We start from the raw sequence: 18,418 nt of genomic DNA, 5'->3' as shown, positions 1-18,418 counted from the left end.
GCTGATGCAACAGAACAAACTGTCTAAATAAACCTGATGGTTCTGGGCTAACTTTTACCGTTTGAGAGACAGCATAGAGTCTTTCACAAACTTCAGGTGAAGCTTGCATTAAATAGATGGAATATGTGATGCTGACAAAAGAAAACACTTAATGCAGCCATACTCAGGGAACTAGGCAAGAACCATAAATGGGACTAAAGAGTGCACTTTTTTTTTTTTTGCCCTTTCAGGCCCCTTCAAGGGCTCAATCCATCCAACTGCAGCTTGTGGTACCAGTGAGGACTAATTCACATGAACCCACAAGAATGTTTACCTTTGAATGTGATTTCCTTCGGCATCAGAGAGACTATTCCAAGCCCCAATAATAACACCAAAATGTTACTTTAGTCATAGTAACAACCAGGTCTGATTATGGTTTCGACATTCATACCAAATGTCTAATCTGAATAAAGAAAGGAGAATTCACATTCAAAGTTTAACAATCAATACTATTTACGTATATTGTTAATCTTCAATGCTCTCTGTGTTTCTGAACCAGCATAAACAAGTTATTGATCCTAGGACACTGTCTTTCAGGCCCATAAAGGTAAGACTTTACACCCTTTAGCATTTAGATGAACAGCCTGAGAATAACACCACGGAAATGTTTTTCCCACTCCAACAATGGCATGAATTTGCTTTGAATAAAACTATTGTGCTACAAGGCGATTTTTCAGAGTGGCTTGTATTATGGCATTTATGCAAATTAAATCTCAAATTGTGGTGTGAACTCGCTTCATAGATTTCAACAGTACAAAGTCAATTTTAAGATAAACTTAATTTAAGTTATTTCGGAAAGCAGTTCCTTTGTCTTATGATTATTTATTAAGTGAAGACAGCTAAAAAAAATAGGGCACAATTAAAGCAAAGAACCTCAAGTGTAACTTTTATGCTACTGGAATCAAAGCTTGGGTGCTGTTCGCACATTCTGTCATTGTTTTTGATTAAAATTTTAGCCATTCTTATCCCCTTATGAAATAATTAATCGCTACATTTATTTGATGGTCTTTCTTTGATGTTTATTAATTATCAAAAATGCTGTCAGAGTATACTTAGAAAATTGGAGGAATACCATTTCTTTTCACATAGCAGCATGCTTTAATCAGATCTTCATTTGAAAAAATGTAACATACTGTACTTTGCAGTTGTGGCTCTTATGCTTTAGTTGCACTAGGTTGTGTTGTGACTGAGAGCTGAGACAGGTTAGAGAAACATTACTTTCCAGCTGTCTCAGGAATTTTCTCCCGGGGAACGAGGAAAGGTGACACAAATTTACAGAGGATTTTTTAAAGAAGGATAGAAAAAGGATAAAGCCTGCACCTGTCTTGTCACATCATCTTCTCTCCCTGAATTATTCATAACGTGGAAGAATAAACAGCCCTACTTTGCAATGTAAGCATTTTTAAGAATAAAACCCTAAAGTTGTAAAGGTAACCTTTAACTCCGGCGCAGGCTTAAGTGACTTCACAAACTCAAAACAAAGCAGCTGTCTTCACACTCCAGGAAGCTTGATGTGTCTGCACAACGAAGCGATGTACGTTTTAGTAAGAAACATAACTAAAACATGCATGTGAAGAAGAGCACTGATGCAATCAGGTCTCATGCTCCTACAACAGACTGGGATTTCAATATTTCAGTCTGCATGAGAATTTACATTTTTAAGACAAATTGCTCACTTGATCATTACATAATAGTTATAAGTCTAACCCTAAACACCGAGTGAAGAAAAACTAAACTTAAAAGAAGTATACAATAAATTCTGTTTTTCTAACATGGTGTTCAGTTAGCCATACATTTGGATCTTACATCACTGAAGCTGGTGTCTCACTATCTTTGTTACCAATGTGTTTTTGTGTCTGGAATAACATTGTGAACTATTATTTTCCCATAATCTACACAATAATGACAGCATCTCCCTAGTTGCATAAATCTAATACAGCTCTGGATATTAAGTTACTTGCGACATATATAATTTCATTTGTGCCAACAACACAGTGCTTGACTGAAGACTGTCTACTTCACTCAGACACATCATGAACCTTGTTTACTTTTCAGGAGAAGAAAATATCATTAAGAAGAATCGTGTCACATATAACTGCTGCCAACACAATTATTTGCTTAATCTTAATGCCATTTTTACACCACCAAACATTACAGCATTAGGGTACACCTTTAATGATATCACCTAACACTACATGGACTTCAGAAAGTCAGCCAGTGTTCAGCTGCTAATAACACCCCTGCATGTTTGCACCCCAAAATCACTGCCTAATAATCTCTTAACCGGCAGACAGCAACAGATTTGTCTGTGATAAAATCCCCGTTCTTGCATGCATGTCTGTGTCGCTAACAGGCGAGCTTGTTGTCATGTGTTTGTGTGTCTTTTGTGTATCCATGCCGGTTTCCCTGATGTATGCCTTGTCGGCGTGTGTTTGTGTGTGTGAAGCAGATTTAGTTGTGATAAAACCCTGGTCTTTGGAGGGATTACGAGTCCATCCCCAGACAGCAGCATGCTGTGCATTTATGGCGGTAATAAGTTGATCTGTAAGGGACAGATAGGCAACTGGCTAAAGCTGTTATTGGAAACTGTGTCCCTGCATCTATACCTGGGCCAGAATGAAAGCTGAGTAAAAGGCAATATCGTCAGAAGCATCTTAGACACGCTGCATCATGCGTCAGCTGAATGCCATCCTATGCATTTTGATCTGGCTCGCTAGTTTGTGCTTTTCCCTCCACTGATTTGTCATGCACTTATAAGCAATTTGGTTTTGCTCGCAATAGATACCAAGAGGGCAAATGTTCTGCAGGCGTTAGAATATGAGCATACAGTAATTAAGCTGAACATAAAATAATTAAGCAGCCTCCAAACTCAACTTCCGAGATCCAAAAGCAAAATTTTCTGTTCATTTTTTGAGGATTTCTATTTAAAAGGTCATAAAAGTGTGTTTCACTACTCCCTCCAGTGCAGGCACTGGGTATGTAAAACTAGGGCAGAAATTCTCCAAAGGTCACATGTTTTCAGATTCAGCCTGGGCAGTTTTCATTTCAAAGCTGTAAAATACATCTGTACGGTTATTATTTTCCAATATTACCTCGTGGCATTCCTGAGCTCATAGCTTCAAATGTACCAATCTGAGAAAAGCCCTCCGGTTATCTGTCTTCTGTATGTCTCAAACTGGAAAATAAAATGACTTCTCCACTCGTGACTGCCTTCCTCACCACAGTCCTGGTGAAAGAATGTCTGTAAATGGAAGAAAGGTTGATATAAAGTGCAGTGTAAAGCCTAATATGTGCTTGATTTGTCTTTCTTATGACTCTCTCTGTCTTGCTACTTTTTTTGCTCTCAATCTACATCTTTATATTTTCCTTTTCCTCTACGTCTCTCTTTTGTTAGCCCTCCATATTTGCCTCGCTTCCTTCAAATTCTCAGACGTTTGCGACATAATAATGAAATAATTTATTCCCGTCCCTTAGCGCTGGTAAGTATTAGCATTCCAGCAGAGAGCGTTAACTTATCTCATGGCTACAGGCGTTGAGTGGTAAAACTAAGCTTTGATAGTTTGCAACAGGATGACCACAAAACGCCTTCAGCTCAGAGAATTAGGACTGTCATCATGATTAGTAATGGTGGGCCTAATGTTTTACTGCACTGTAATTCACTGTACTGTAGCCATAACACAGTGTCCTGTATGACTCATTTTCGAGCACAAAAGGACGATCAACCTAAATTCAGCTGCAGGGAAAAATTAAATGAGATTATTACTGCTCCAGGTTTCAACAACTTGCTAATCTTTACTGTAATCTTTTCTCTTTTTTGTCTGTAAAGCTTCATACTGCCTGACCAAATCTGTTTGGGCAGGTGGTATGTTTTAAAGCTCCAACTCAAAATCCATTTGGCCATATGTCAGCACTTGCATCAGAGCATCAAACATTACCTACCAGACTGGAAAAAAAGGAATAATTCAATAAGAATAATGCAATGCTAAGGAAATGCTGCATGTTTAAACACTGAGATAAACTGGACCTTGCCATTTCATTGCTTTTTAAACAATAAACAACATCCACTCTGCACATAAACGCTTGAGCATTCCTGTGTGGTTGTATGCTGGAGCAGCCACAAGATGCACACAGTGAGTGGTAAAAATAAACCTGATAGCTTTCTGGAGGGTCGCCACAGGATGTCTGTGTAGTTACTGCAGTTTTGATGTTGTATTTTTTTTCTTGTTCAATAAACTTTGCATATCATCAGTGTAGCAGGCAGACTTTTTGAAAATCAAACTAATGACTGCATAACAATGAAGATAGCAATCCCATGCCATAATGCAGAGATACCGTTATTTTTGTTACAGGTATAGAGGTCATGAGGTTCTGTGATGTTTGATACACAGTGTAGCTAGAGCTGAGACATATTATCAAGTAAAATGACACAAAGTCTTCAAAAACTACTTTGATTTGATGCTTTATTTGAGTTGCATAGCAGCAAATTTGACAATCATTTCATAGCGGCTGTGTGAGCACACAGTGTCATTCTGTTTATGTTGAATTCAATGGTAGAAAACATTATGTAAGGATGAAAAAGAAAGACCCAAAATGCCAGAAATCTGAGACTACAAGAATAGCTATGTAAAGAGATATCATGCCACAATATTTCACTAATAATAGTGAAATAAATTTAAGCTAATATTACACTGGATATGATACTGAGTGCTCTAAGGTTGGCACTCTGCATTTATTTTTGAGACTTTTTTTTGTTGCCCTGTTGTTTTGACAGTCAGGCCGACAGACGCTTAGTTGGAAAAAGCTCCACCTCGTTTAAAATGTTTGTGTGGCATCATTTAGATACTTGTAGAAAAGAAAAAGCGTAACAGAGTGACAAGATAAGAACTAGATGTTCTGTGAAAAGATGGTGACTTGCTATCCATTGAGCGCTAATGAGGCTAAAGTTAGTCGCAGTTTCTATCAAAAATTAGCATGTTTCTAGGTGTAAGATTTTAGCAATCTTAAATGTTTGCTAAAATTGTTTTCATTCTCATGAACAAAGCATAGCTTTACTAACAAATGCATTTTTGATTTCAGAAAGTGCATTAACCATGAACGTAATCAAACTCACCGAGCAACATGCAGATGCAGTGTCACAAATCATTATAAACAAACTAAAGTAGCCTACATCTGCAAGTTAGATCTGTATCTGATCTGGATCTGTAATAATGCATACCACAGATTAAACTGCCTGGAGGCTATGAACAATTTCAAGCACAGATTTTTATTTTATTTCTTTTACTACTCTTTCAGAATAAATTAGTCCTAAGTTTCATTTCTAGTTTGACATTTATTTGAACAGAATGAACTTTGTTGAGAAAATAAATTCTCATTTTCAAGAGAGATTTGTTCCAGCATCATGATATTGGTATGTTCCTATAATGGAACAACAACTTGGGAAACATCTACATTTCTGCTTAAAATATATATAAGGAGGTCACTTAAATAACATCAAATCAATTTTTAAATTTGAAAAGTTAACTAGAAGTTTAGTGTTAAAGACAAGCATGCTTTTTATGAGAGTATGACCAATCTCTCATAAAAATAAATTGGTCTTTTTATGAGAGATTGGTTATACAGTGAAAGCTATATAGTTTCACTGTTTAACAAGCTAGCAATCAATCCGTACAAAAGGTTTTGATTTTAAAGAAATTAATAAATAAATCTCTGACACTTTCTATTTCTCATTACTGTAACATTTAGCAAACAGAAAAAAAGATGGGCATTAAAACTGACCTAAAGTTTGATCTGATTTAACTTCAGACAGTGAGAAAGGTGTATGTAGCTTCTGGTTTCATAAGTAGATCAGTATAGATAATGCACGATGCAGCTCGTTACATGCATAATGAAACTAGGCAAAGCTCTAACTGTTTATTTAAATGCAGTGCTTCACTGAAACTGGTCTGACTTGTGAATGTACATCCCAGTTAATGAGAGGAATATTTCATAGAGCACTCAGTTATATATATATATATATATATATATATATATATATATATATATATATATATATATATATATATATATATATATATACAGATATTTAGTCTGCCTTAGAAATCTTAACAACAGGCGTTCCCTCCCAGATGCACTGATTCCAACACTGGGCCAGTGTGGTAATTAAGGACAATGTACACTCTACATACTGGTACAACCAGTACCTACAAGTTTTATGCTAACCAAGAATGCAAACCCTATCAAGTGAAAAATTAGGTGTGGATGTGCAGCCTTCATGGCATACACAAATGAGTTCATTTCAGCTCACATAAAGCAGATGGAGCATGACAAATGTTAGGAAAGCTGCGCTTTACGTCATGAAAGCATTACTGATAAGCAGTGTAATTAGAATGCACACACAGGAACTTGGTATACAGTTAGAGAAACTATGGTGTAGCAAGTTTGGTAATGAGGCTTTAGTCAAAATCAGGTATCCTAAAATGGAATTTTTTTCTTCTTTTTTTGTTTTTTGGCTTTGTTCTTTGTTTTCTGCAGGAGGTTTATCATCTTGTAACTGGAGAGCAGAAGAAATGCAGATTTTAATTTGAGAGAAGACAGCTTCATCTGTGGAAAACTGGATTACTTACACTCCACATCAATGAGTCAAATCTAAAATAATTAACCTTAATTAAATAATTAGTTTAGATACATATACAATTATTCATAAAAAAAAGGAAGATGTCAAATAAGCATAGCTTCTAAAACGCAATATTTTGTTCAGTTCCAGAAAGCTTCAACACACTTCCCAAAATGTCAAATGCTTCTATGTGTGCTTTTGCTTTCAGGCACAAAAATCTTATTTATAGGTTTTGGCCTAAAGTCCTCCCGACTGGCTGAAAATATTTTTGGAATGCAAAGTGAACATATGGCAGCTGAAGGTTAATAGCTTACCAAACATTCCATCGATGCAGCCCTTGGCAATTGCAATAATGCACACACTGGTGTTACAATGACAACTGCAATTCCTTACATTATAGCTCAAGAAAACATGGACCAACACTCAAAGACAAAAAGAAGGACGTAAGGTTCTCAAAGACCTATCTAAAAACACCAGTGGTGATGAGTACATTGTTGACCACAAGAGTCAAGGTAGATGAAATTAAAAGTTCCTTTGGATCAAGGTTTTATACTAGGAAGAACTGAGAGCACATTACATATATTTTCACACGTTTCAAGAATGTCTCAGCGGAGTGAGAACATTTCAAATCACCTTCATGCTAAAAGACAAAAATCAAGCCAAATGACAGATAGAGACATTACACTTCTCTGACTATGTGTGAGCTTGTGTTTTCATCTAATGAACATCATGACTCATGTGGAATCTCCCTCTTCCACTGACCTGAAACTGTCTCACTTGTGTGTCACAGAGTTGACTGACCTGGTTTTTCTCTAATTCAATCATTTCCAGGCTATTACCTGTTCTGTGGCTCAAGAGCAGCGGGATGCAGGTAAATGTCACACTGCAGGTCATAACACTTGCTGTTTAATAGAGTACATAATTGGATTTTAAAGCAACAATGGAAACATATACGTATACATCAGTTAAACTGCAATAATTTTAAAATAGTAATTGAAGCCAAAAATATCCACTTACATGAAAATGTAATATAAAGACGGCAGTTCTGTAAAGATCTTAAAGGTTTGTTAGAGAACATTTCTGTACTTCAGGGAACATCTCAAGTATGATCCATCTGCAAACCTACCATGACATTACCGTCCACATGAACTTACAGGTTAATCAACAAGAGCAATAACACAGAAGCAGCTAAGAGAGACTCGCTGGAACATTAGAGGCGCTGAAGAGATCCAATGTTCCAGGGGCAATTATTACCCAACGTGTGGGAGAAGGTGCTCCACTGAGAAAGATCCAAAGTGGAGTCTTTGACCAACATGCAAAACTCTATGTGATGTAGAAAACTAACACTGGACCTCAACCTGAACACATTATCAGCATGGTAAAACATGATCATGCAGTGGGGATGCTTTTCTTAGCCAGAACAAGAAAGATGGTCAGGGTTTATGGGAAGAACAACAAAGAACAACAAAAGTCTTGTTGTTCTTAAACTCAACAAGACTTTTGCTTTCACTTTAAAATCATCTCTAATGTTTTGGCTTAAAACAAAAATCCTGATAAAATACGTTGAAGTGTGTGGTTCTAAAGTGAAATATTTGAAATGATTCAAATAGTATGGATGTTTTCGGAGGGCACTGTAATAATCCAACTCAGACTAAAACCCACTGTAAACCATCATTCTCCATGGATGCTATACACATGATAAACACAAAACCTCTGTGTTGTCTGGGTGACCGTTTGCTCATTCACATTCATCCATGTCTCATGTGTATTTTACTACTAATTAAATTCATGTAAAAAAGAAAAATCCTCGCTACTAACTCATTTCTGAACTAACACGGCAGATTTACATCCAAGTCCTTCTCCACAGGCCGTGCTCCAGTAGTATCTGTGCCTCAGCACTGCAGAGTAATGCATGGTGAAAATGTGATGCTGCAGGACCATGTGGGCTGTCACGCAGGAGTAGCTGGTTTGGGGGGGCGGAGCTAGGATGATGACGAAAACGGTTGTAAGTTGTAATTGGCTCCCAATGACATCATTGATAAAGACTTCCACAGAGGGAGCAGAGAAAGGGCTGAATCCCACTCTCAGATGAAGTCATGCATCTTTAGAGGGCTGCTTGGCTCCACAGCAGAAATAATTGCGATGCAAACATGTAACGCAAGATTATGAAATGCATTTGCCCTCATTTTCCCCCTGATGGAACTGAACTGCTGGATGTCACATGAAGTAGGCAAGGCCAGAATGAGATTTTAAATTTTGAGTAGAAATATCCTGGTTTCATTGTGTTATTATAGGGATTAAAAACAAAAATGTCGAACATCACCAAACTTCTGCTTTAAGATGAGAAAAAGTAAGAAATATTCCAACTGCTGTTGAAATAGTATAATTTATTACAGCTATGATAATCTCATCTTTAACAATTTTATTTTGTAATTTTGCTTCTTCTACATAAAATTAAGAAAAAGTCAATAGTTGCTTCCAAGTGTTTATAGGGCATAATGTATCTTTGTGAACTGTAAAACCTTATAGTCACATATTCACAAAAAGCTGATATTAGTGAGGTTTGATACTCTGGTCGTTATCTTAATAAATGCGATGTCTCTGATTTTACACTGAGTGTTGGTGGTTTTCCCGACCGTAAATATTTTTGAAAGGGCCGAATTTCTCTTTCTTGTAAAAGCACAGATGGCTTCATTCTGGCAGTTGACCAGTAGGGAACAGCAACAAGTGGGAGAGGGGCAGTACTGTGTTAATCTATGCTGCTAGGAGCTAGCACAAATTGCAGACCACTCCAGCGCTTTCTCTGACATCTTGTAAATATAACTTTAAATCAATGGAACAGGAAAATTTTGCAGTTGATCCACTGGTAATACTGCACATTTGGAAATTTAACCATTCAAGAAATTGAACACAAAGTTCATCTGAGTCAGCTGAATTTAGAAAACAAATAAGAAACCATGACTTCTGGTTATTCTTTTTATTTTGAAGTGTACTTTTACTACAAAGTTTAGAGAAGGTGTGGGTTGCTGGCAGCATTAAAGGTTTAAAACATTAGATTTTCACAACCACAAAAATGCAACGCAAAAGTCTTTTTCATGAGATGCCAGAGAAAGTGACCAGAGCTATCTCGGATAGCATAATGGATAAAATGAAGGAGCCTTGCCCCTTCCCCACCTGTTTCTGAATACTGCTTGGCAGTTAGCTGAAAAAGGCTGCTACACATTCCACCAAACCTACAAAAAAAAAAAAAACTAATTTGGTGATGTTGAATAATATTACTTCTGTTTGTTTAAAGCACAGACAGTCTGAATTTGGCAGATTGTCTGTCTGCCAAAGCATGTGGCCCCTGGAGCACAATTTCAGATGGTAAAACTTTTATGAATATGCAGTCGTCGAGGATGTCTGTTTAGCAGCTGACTGCTGGAGCAGACAGCCTGACTAACCAAATAATATAAGCTTATTATACCTATGCTAATATATAAGAAATATATATATATATGTAACAATTAATACATGTAATATAATTTATTATATATTATAATATATAATATATTTATTTTAAATATATTATGCTATTTTGCAGCAAAATTAATATTTCTGGATTCAAATTTATGTCAATACTGTAATACCGCAAAAACTTTTTGCTGAACGTTGTCTTTCAATCAGAACCTAATTCTGCTGAAAATAAAGAAAAAAAAAAGTTCTAGGTTTGTTTTGGCAGTTTGCCTTAATTGCTTCAATTGTTCTTGTTTCTAGATAGAATAACTATCTAGAAAGTTTTACAAGCTGTTGACAAGCTAATGGTACATTTGTAATCTGTAAATTACAATGTGTGAGATGACAATTTCGTTACCACGGCCTCATTCTTGAACAATATCTGAATGGTAATTTTTATTTTTATCCTCAGTAATACAAATACAAGGCAACTTTTCATTACCTAGCTTTTGTGTGATTGTTTGGTTGATACAAGAGAGGAAACAAGCAGCTGGACAACTGCCAGAACCCACTCAAAAGTAATATCACCTACCCGTGCCGAGGGGCGAGGAGGATCAGAAGTGCAATATTCAGCTATCCCAGAGACTCTGGCTCAAGATGTGTCTTGCGGAGAGATTTACCATGAATTCGGATAATCCTTAAAGTGTTTCCATGAGTTTTGGACTTTCACGTGTGCCCTAAAACGCAATCCAACTGGCACCGCTGTTGCAAAAGTTTAAATCCAACATGAGATAAGTCTGTACCTTCTCCCCAAAAAGAACCTGCACAGTCTCTTAATCCTCCTCTCTGTCTTAAAGCGTCGTCTGATAGGTGATCTTGTGCCATCTCCGTGTTGTTTCAGCATATTGTTTTTGCCATTTTCTTGACCTTCCACAGGAGACGCCTTGCTCGATAATCTGTTAAAATTCCACGTGAGGGCAAAGAGAAATCAAGAAACAGATTAAACGTACTGTAGCAACTAAATCAAAGTTTTGCTCTGTAGACTATAAAGTATTTTTGTTAAAGAGTAGCCCACTGGCAAGAATTATCGAATAACTATTACAGGGTTTTTTTTTACACAAAATTTAATGTTAGACTGGTGAGACATCAGTCCCATAACACAGTAAGATGGTTTTGCTGTAAATTAAACAGTAACTTACATGTATTGTGTTTCATGCTGTGTTTATTTCTATTTTAAATTCCAGTTTTTAAATTTTTTGCCAGCTCATGGAAAAAAAATAAGACTGACAAACAACAACAACAGTGGCCTATTTAATTTCAATATGGAGTGCTGGCTCTTTTTACCTCATTTAGATATAAAGACTGAAATTCAAAGTTGTTTATCTTAAAAGTTATTTTCAAGAATACATTTTAAATCTACAGTAATAGTTATATACATATAGTATATAACTTCTAAGAATATTGTAATTTTATAGTAAGGAGATGCTAGCTTTAAAGTTATACTATTTTGTTTTCAACAGCAAAGAACTGCTTTACATGCTCTCAAAACAACAAAAATGATTGATTAAAGTTAACAACGACGTTTTTTAATCACAATAATAAAGCAGAACAGAGAACTTCACTAAGTTGGGTCAAACTTATTTAAAGTCATCTGTTTAAATCAGCTTTTTATTCTTCATTACACATTAATAGTTAATATCAGACAGTTTAAAAGCACAACACTGATGAATTTACCACTTCAAATAGTTTGGACAAACTATATTTAAATATTGGGTTTCTTTTTGTTTGTTTGTTTGAGTGTGTGTTGTGTTGTGTTGTGTTGTGTGTACAAAGCCTCATTAAATGCTGCTGTGTTTTGGTCCTGACAAGTAAAACTCCAGTTATCATTTTTAAGATGCAAAGTAATTTGTTTATTCTTAAATAATCTAAACTGAAATATCAATTTTTTTTTAAGTCCTATGAAATGAAGTTAAGGAAATCAAACGGGACATTTTCAAGTGGATTTGCGCTCTTTTCAGTCGCTTTTCTTTGTATGAGGCTGAGAACAAAGGAACCTTTACAGTAACAAAGACGCGCCGCAGCAACTTATACCTGTTGATCTGTTTCCAACGCACCGCAACAACTTTCTTAAAGATTCTACGAAAGCATTTATTTTATTTTCGTCTGGCAACATCGTCTTGCCCTTCAAATATAACATTAGAAAAGTTTTATTGTGACTCACAGGCTTGTTTCTTGCAGACTTTACACCTGATTGCATTGTGGAGAATTTCCTCACTGCAGCGCCAACTTCTCAAAAACAAGAACGCAACTTCTGAAAAAAAAAATATATATATATCTATACACGAGACTACATTAAGCTATTTACATGAACTAACCCAAACACTTTTTCTTTTTCCTGCGTGCGTGCGTAAAGCGTCCTTCCCTTGCAAACTTCTGACAGGCTTTGTTTTGCGTGTCGCAACATCCCCAGGAGACAAAAACACGGCACCAGCACTTACTCCATCTCACATCCATTAAAATCCCAGACATAACACTTTGTGAAGCAGAACAAGTTTGGTATAAGTGAGCGTTATGAAGATGCGTCTTTGAGCATCCCCTCAAGTTCTCTCCTCAAAGACAAAGGAAAAGGGGACCGCTCCTCTCGCGCTCTCTCTCTCTCGCCTTGATTTCTCTATGTCTCTCGTCCTCTCCCTCCTGCTTTGTGCTCAAGTTTTGAGCGCTGACGCACCAAGTACAGCCGCAACTTTTCACTGGAAACACACTCAAAGCAAGCCACTCCAGAGACGGGGGAAGCGATTGCAGCATCCCGGTCGGAGGCAACTCACCTGAGCTGGTTCGCTGTGCGCGCGTTCCCGTGCGTCCGTGGAAAAAGTTTGAGAGGGGCACATCAGGCTCTGTGTTGTGGAGTCCCCCCTTTGTCTACACGTGTGATAGATGGATGGGTCTCCGCTTGGCCGCGCCTAGTTCACTTCGCTCTCCACAGAGTCCCGCCCTCTCAAGTCAAACAACTATGCGCACAAACAATATCGGACAGAGGAATCTCGTGATTGTTTGAGAATATAATTTGTATGCAGTTTTGATTGTGGTTATTTTTCTCTTACACGTAAACAAATTTGGTGTGATTGGCTCCGGTTCGTTCATTTGACTGAAAAGCCGCACTAAGTTAACTATAAAGCTGCTCATTTCTACTTGTCTACCTGGACTCCTCTGTCCAGGTCTGAGAATAAAAGGCGAGGAGGGCTGGCTGACAAGAACTTCCCTGATTGCGCCAGCAGGAGACTGCCATTGTGTCTGGACAGCAGCAATGAAACAAAGAAAAGGACAAAAGGCTGCCGCTACCCTGTGCTGCATAAAGTGGTATCAAAATAAAAATGCATAATTATCTATAATACTCCTGATAACATAAACGGGCAGGTAAATTAATGTGTGTAAAAGATTAATAAAAGTGAGAAACTATTATGTTCAAAGTATCAGGAGGTGGTGAAGACGTTTTTCTTTTTTTACTTATAAACTCGGGTCACTTGACCCGAGTTTATAAGTCCAATGCCAATATCCAATTGCCAAATGGATTAATGGACAACTGTACATTTGTCCAATTGCCAGTAATGAAAAAAATAAAAAATAAAGCCAGCCAATCACATAACAACTCCATTGGGCATAATGAAGATGGTTGTTGAGGTAAAAAGCGGTCATAAAAATAGAGCAGATTTAAATTCACTGTAAATGTTGCATGGTTGTTGACAGACTGTTTTGTACAGTTTCTAAAGCTGGTAAAATATCTTGCTCATGTGAGAGGCCAGAGAAAAATGGACAATATAGTTAGATAAGTTAGGATGGCAAACAGGAGCTCAGTGACCACTCAGTGCAAGTACAACCAAGGTATGCCAAATGTATCTCTAATGATACAAATCACTGGCAGCAGATAGACTACAGCAGCAGAACAATATACAGGATACAGCCCTGTCAGCCATGAATGGAAAACTGAGGCCACAGTTCTCAACATTGGACAATAACAGATGGGAAAAAACGTTGCCTGGTCTGATGAATGCCAATTTAAGCTGCTACATTTAGGTAAAGTGAAATTCTGGCATCAAGAACACAAAAGCCTTGTATCTACGGCTCTGACTGCTGCTGGTGGCATAATGGTACCGGAAATACTTTCTTGGCACACTTTGCATCCTTTAATACCAACAAAGCATTGTTTTCAGCACCACATCCTACCTGGGTATTGTTGCAAACCATTTCTATCTCTTCATTATTACATTGTAGCCATCTAGATGCCTACTTCCAGCAGGGTAATGCACAGTATCACAGAGCTCAAACCATCTCAAACTGATTTGTCAAACATGAGAATGAAAAACCAATTCCAATGGCTCCCACAGTCACCACATCTCAGTCTAATAGAACATCTTTGGCTTGTAGCGGGAAAGGAGATTGGCATCACAGATATGCAGCCAAGAAATCTGAAGCAATTGTGTGATGTCATCATTTAAATGTGGATAAAATTTTCTAAGGAACCGTGTTCTTTCCACTTCACAGTGATGGGCGATTTTTTTGTGTTGGTCAATTAAATGAAGTCTATAAGGGATTCAGTCCCTCTCTAACAGGTGCTGTATTTAAGTACTTTATTTACATCAAATTAAGTTAATTTACAAATATGCTTATTGTAAGTTGAGTTGATTTACTTGAGGATGGGTTTAAGTATGTGTGAGTTACGTTTATTAATTTTACTTTAAGATGTTGGTTTTCACCTTCCCTTTGAGGTCATATGGCCATCTGTTGCCATGGAAGCACACCCATGAGCAGTGCAAGGAGCTGGTGTGTTCGATTAATCTCAGTCGGGAAAAAAAACACATTGACTGGAAGGAGTGGAGATGGTCTGGAGTGTGTTTTAGGTTTAGATTATTGTTTGACTTTTATCTAAAGTTATTAAGGTTGAATGTAAATGTTTGTTTTCTGGAGATTAAATGAGCAAAGTCAGAACACATCCTCTAATTTATTGAATATTCACTGCCATGTTTTTGAAATGTTAAACAATTAGACTTTGATAAATCATTACCACAGTTTACAGACAGGTTACAAAGCACCAGAAGGGTGCAATTGTACCAGCAACCTGCAGGTGATCTAATCATGTTTTTGTAACAACTGCTGACCTTGTTGACTGGAAGAAATACTCAGAATTTCAGGCTGAGTTTAGGCCTTATTTCATTTCTTTGTCACACAACATGTAACGAGTATGGTGCAGGTATCTGGGAAAGTGGCAAAAGAAAAAAAGCTGAGGGGCTTTTGTAGCCCAGGTTTTCTACTGTAGTGTCCCTCATCAACAACTAGCGACATCATAAATGTGCCATGTTTCATTTTTCTAATTGATGCCATGAAGAAGTAAAAATAGATGTTTTGAAAATAAAAAATAAAAAAAATAAAAAAAAAACGTGAGGCATGTTTTTACATCTTCAAGTTGTCTTATGTCATCAGGAGGGCAATAAAATGTTAAATATCAAAAATAAATTCAATGTTGTCTAAGTATGTGTAAAACGAATAAGAAATGTAACATTTTACAAAAAAAAAATTGCTGAAAATGTGCCCTGATTGGTATGTACCGTAACGTTTATAGTATGAGCAGTAACAAAACAAAACAAAAAAACATTCCTGACAACAGAAAGATTGTTAACTTTCCTCTTCTGCCATGATGGCTATGTGAACAGAAAATTAACATTTTAAGGCTGACAATCTGGATGTTTATTATTTTCTTGACTAAAAGTTCCTTTTGAAGATATAGATATCACTAATCTGATCTGATCACGCAGCATGAAGGCAACTGGGTATAGGCCAGAAGAGTAGTGTTGTACCATGACTCCAAAATGTGCTCATATTTTATTGTTTGTATTTTTACTACTCCTTACTGTGAATGTTGGAAAATCAAAAACATTGTCAAACGGACAAATGACAAAACACTTAATTTTCAGGTAAGTTACACCAGCTCTTTGTTAAAATGAAGGTTTCAAAGAAAGAGCATTTTCTGTTAAGATTTTTTCTTTTGTTTATGGGTGGTAGGCTGGTATGGGTTGGCATGAGTCTGGGCTGGGTACCATGAAATGCTTAGTTGTGAAGCAAATGTTTCTCCCATTTGTCAGAAATACAGGTTTCAATCAAAAGTCATGAGTCTTCCAACAAGACAATGCTTCAAAAACAAAAGCTAAAAATATTATTTGGCCTTTATAAGTTGTCTTCTGAAAGATGTGGTCTATGGTGCAGATCTCTGCTGTAAGATCTGCAGCATAGAAAGAAGATAAAACATGGATTGGGATTAAGTGGCCTTCAAAATTTGAGACAGTCAGTTCAATAAAGTAATTAGTAAGCAAAACTTTCTGCTCTAGCTGAAGAAATCTTACAGAAACTGACAGAAATCACTAAACTGTGGTGAAAGGGCTTAACAAGAAAACATGAAGTGAAGGATACCATCTTTCATACTGAGGACAACTTAGATGTCACTATTAATTTTTAATGATAACTTTATTTGTATCTTCAGCATAATTATTATTATTATTATTATTATTATTATTGTTGCTGTTGTTGTTGATGATGTTGTTGCTACTTATTTTTAATTAATTCTCACTTATTTAAAGAAAATGGATTTTGATTTTTAATGAAATGGCAAGACATAGTTTAGACTTCAATGTTTCTGAAAAATCACTAGTGATAATCACTTGATAATCAATTTATTATCAAGCTCAGAAAACAAAATATGTAAATGAAAGTCCACAGGTATGCTAGTAAAATTTTTAAAAGAAGAGAAAAGAAAAACTTAGAGGCAGGGATTCCAATCATACTTTGACATTGAGATTCGCCCACAATTACATAATCATCCAATCATTTGTTGTGCTTGATTTAGTTCATCCAATCAGGTGTGGTCCTTGAGAAATTCTAAAGTTTCTACAGATGTTCTTCATCTGCAAGACTTACCCACTTGTTCAGGCCTGATTTACTGAAACCATATAGGAGAATGTGCTTTGGCCAGATAAAACCAAACTTCACCTTCTAGACTTTTCATGATTTGTTTGCCTGGCCACTGACTTTCTGTGCAATTCTGCCAGGTTCTCATCTCCCTTCAGTGCTCCGTCTGGGATTTGTCCCATTGAGCTCAATTTCTCAGGATACATTTCATCCTGGCCAATCAGCGAACAGAAGGTGGAGTTGTGAAAGACAACATCAACTTTCTGCACTGGTTTTGTCAGCCGATGTTTGTAGTTTGGCAATGACAGCAGAGGAACTGAACAAAACCTGTGTTGACCCAGGAATGCTGATCCGAGAGTCTGCATCGGTGTTTACTTAAGAGTTCACTTTAAGGTCAGAATGTGGTTTATTTATTTGTAGAGGTTCTGAACCCAACTTATTTCAGTATCACTTAAACCATCTACACATCGACTAATTACAAAGTTACAGTAAAAGTGAAAATAAAAATAAGTCAGCCATTACAGCTTCAAAATGGATATGCAAATATGTAGTGGTGTACCAGTAGTGGCTGTTTTTCATTTTAAAAACAACACCAGCAGGGAAATAAATGTTGCGAAAGCCGGAAGAAGTTACAGCTATGTATCTGATTTCCCAGTTGTAAACCTTTTTTAAAATTTTTTTTCCACTGGCTGTTATAATTCCATAACAGCCAGAAAGAAATAATACTGGCATTCAAAGACATATGATACATTCACAAGTACAGACACTGTATATGCATAGATATCAACACCCATTCACAAACAAGTGTTTGGTTATGAACTTCAGCCTCTTCAGAGGCTTTAAAAGCAGACATATATCAGCTTGCCTGGTATTTGTGATGTTTCTCTTTGTGTTAATGTGAGTCTGTAAAACCGTCTAGACAGAACCAGTCAGGTGGAGACTTGCAAACTGCAGCCCTCTCCACCTGTTTTGCAGAACTGCATTGATTTGCCAGACACACAGACTAACACTAAGTAAATATGTTTATTTATATTTAGTTTTTATTTTTACAGACAAAAAAAATGCAAAGTGAAGACTCCTTATAAGGTAATACATACCTAGGATACATAATACATAATGTCCAACTACAAACATATTGGAATTCAGGGTAAACCAGAGAATAAGAGAGTAAGGATAAGAGCCCCTCCCCCTCTGTGTTAACCTAAGAATTCGGAAATTTGCTAAACTACACCAAAAAAGCTGATTATCTTTTACTACAAGCTGCGTATATCAGTTATTCACATATAGATGAAGTGCAAAAAGCCAGTAGAACAAAACAGATTAATATTAAACGGGGTGTGGATATGAGCAAGACTCATTCATATACCAAAGATAATC

General features: G+C 36.7%; 1 long non-coding RNA gene across 5 annotated transcripts in view; it reads right to left on the bottom strand.

Moving 5' to 3' along the window:
• The window catches only part of LOC111608197, a 126,181-nt gene extending 113,144 nt beyond the window's left edge, over positions 1 to 13,037 (bottom strand). Inside the window, exons 1-3 of one of the 5 annotated variants that reach the window (XR_002752589.1) lie at positions 12,913 to 13,037; positions 12,309 to 12,398; positions 10,680 to 11,043 (exon numbers count right to left, since the gene is read on the bottom strand). This is a non-coding gene — a long non-coding RNA (uncharacterized LOC111608197). The remainder of the gene's footprint in view (positions 1 to 10,679; positions 11,044 to 12,308; positions 12,399 to 12,912) is intronic. The other 4 variants (XR_002752593.1, XR_002752588.1, XR_002752591.1 and 1 more) reach the window with 4 other exon arrangements.
• Positions 13,038 to 18,418: the final 5,381 nt, after the last annotated feature.

This window comes from Xiphophorus maculatus, chromosome 3 (assembly GCF_002775205.1).
Source record: "Xiphophorus maculatus strain JP 163 A chromosome 3, X_maculatus-5.0-male, whole genome shotgun sequence".
NCBI lineage: Eukaryota > Metazoa > Chordata > Actinopteri > Cyprinodontiformes > Poeciliidae > Xiphophorus > Xiphophorus maculatus.
This window is presented reverse-complemented; position numbering and strand designations above follow the sequence as displayed.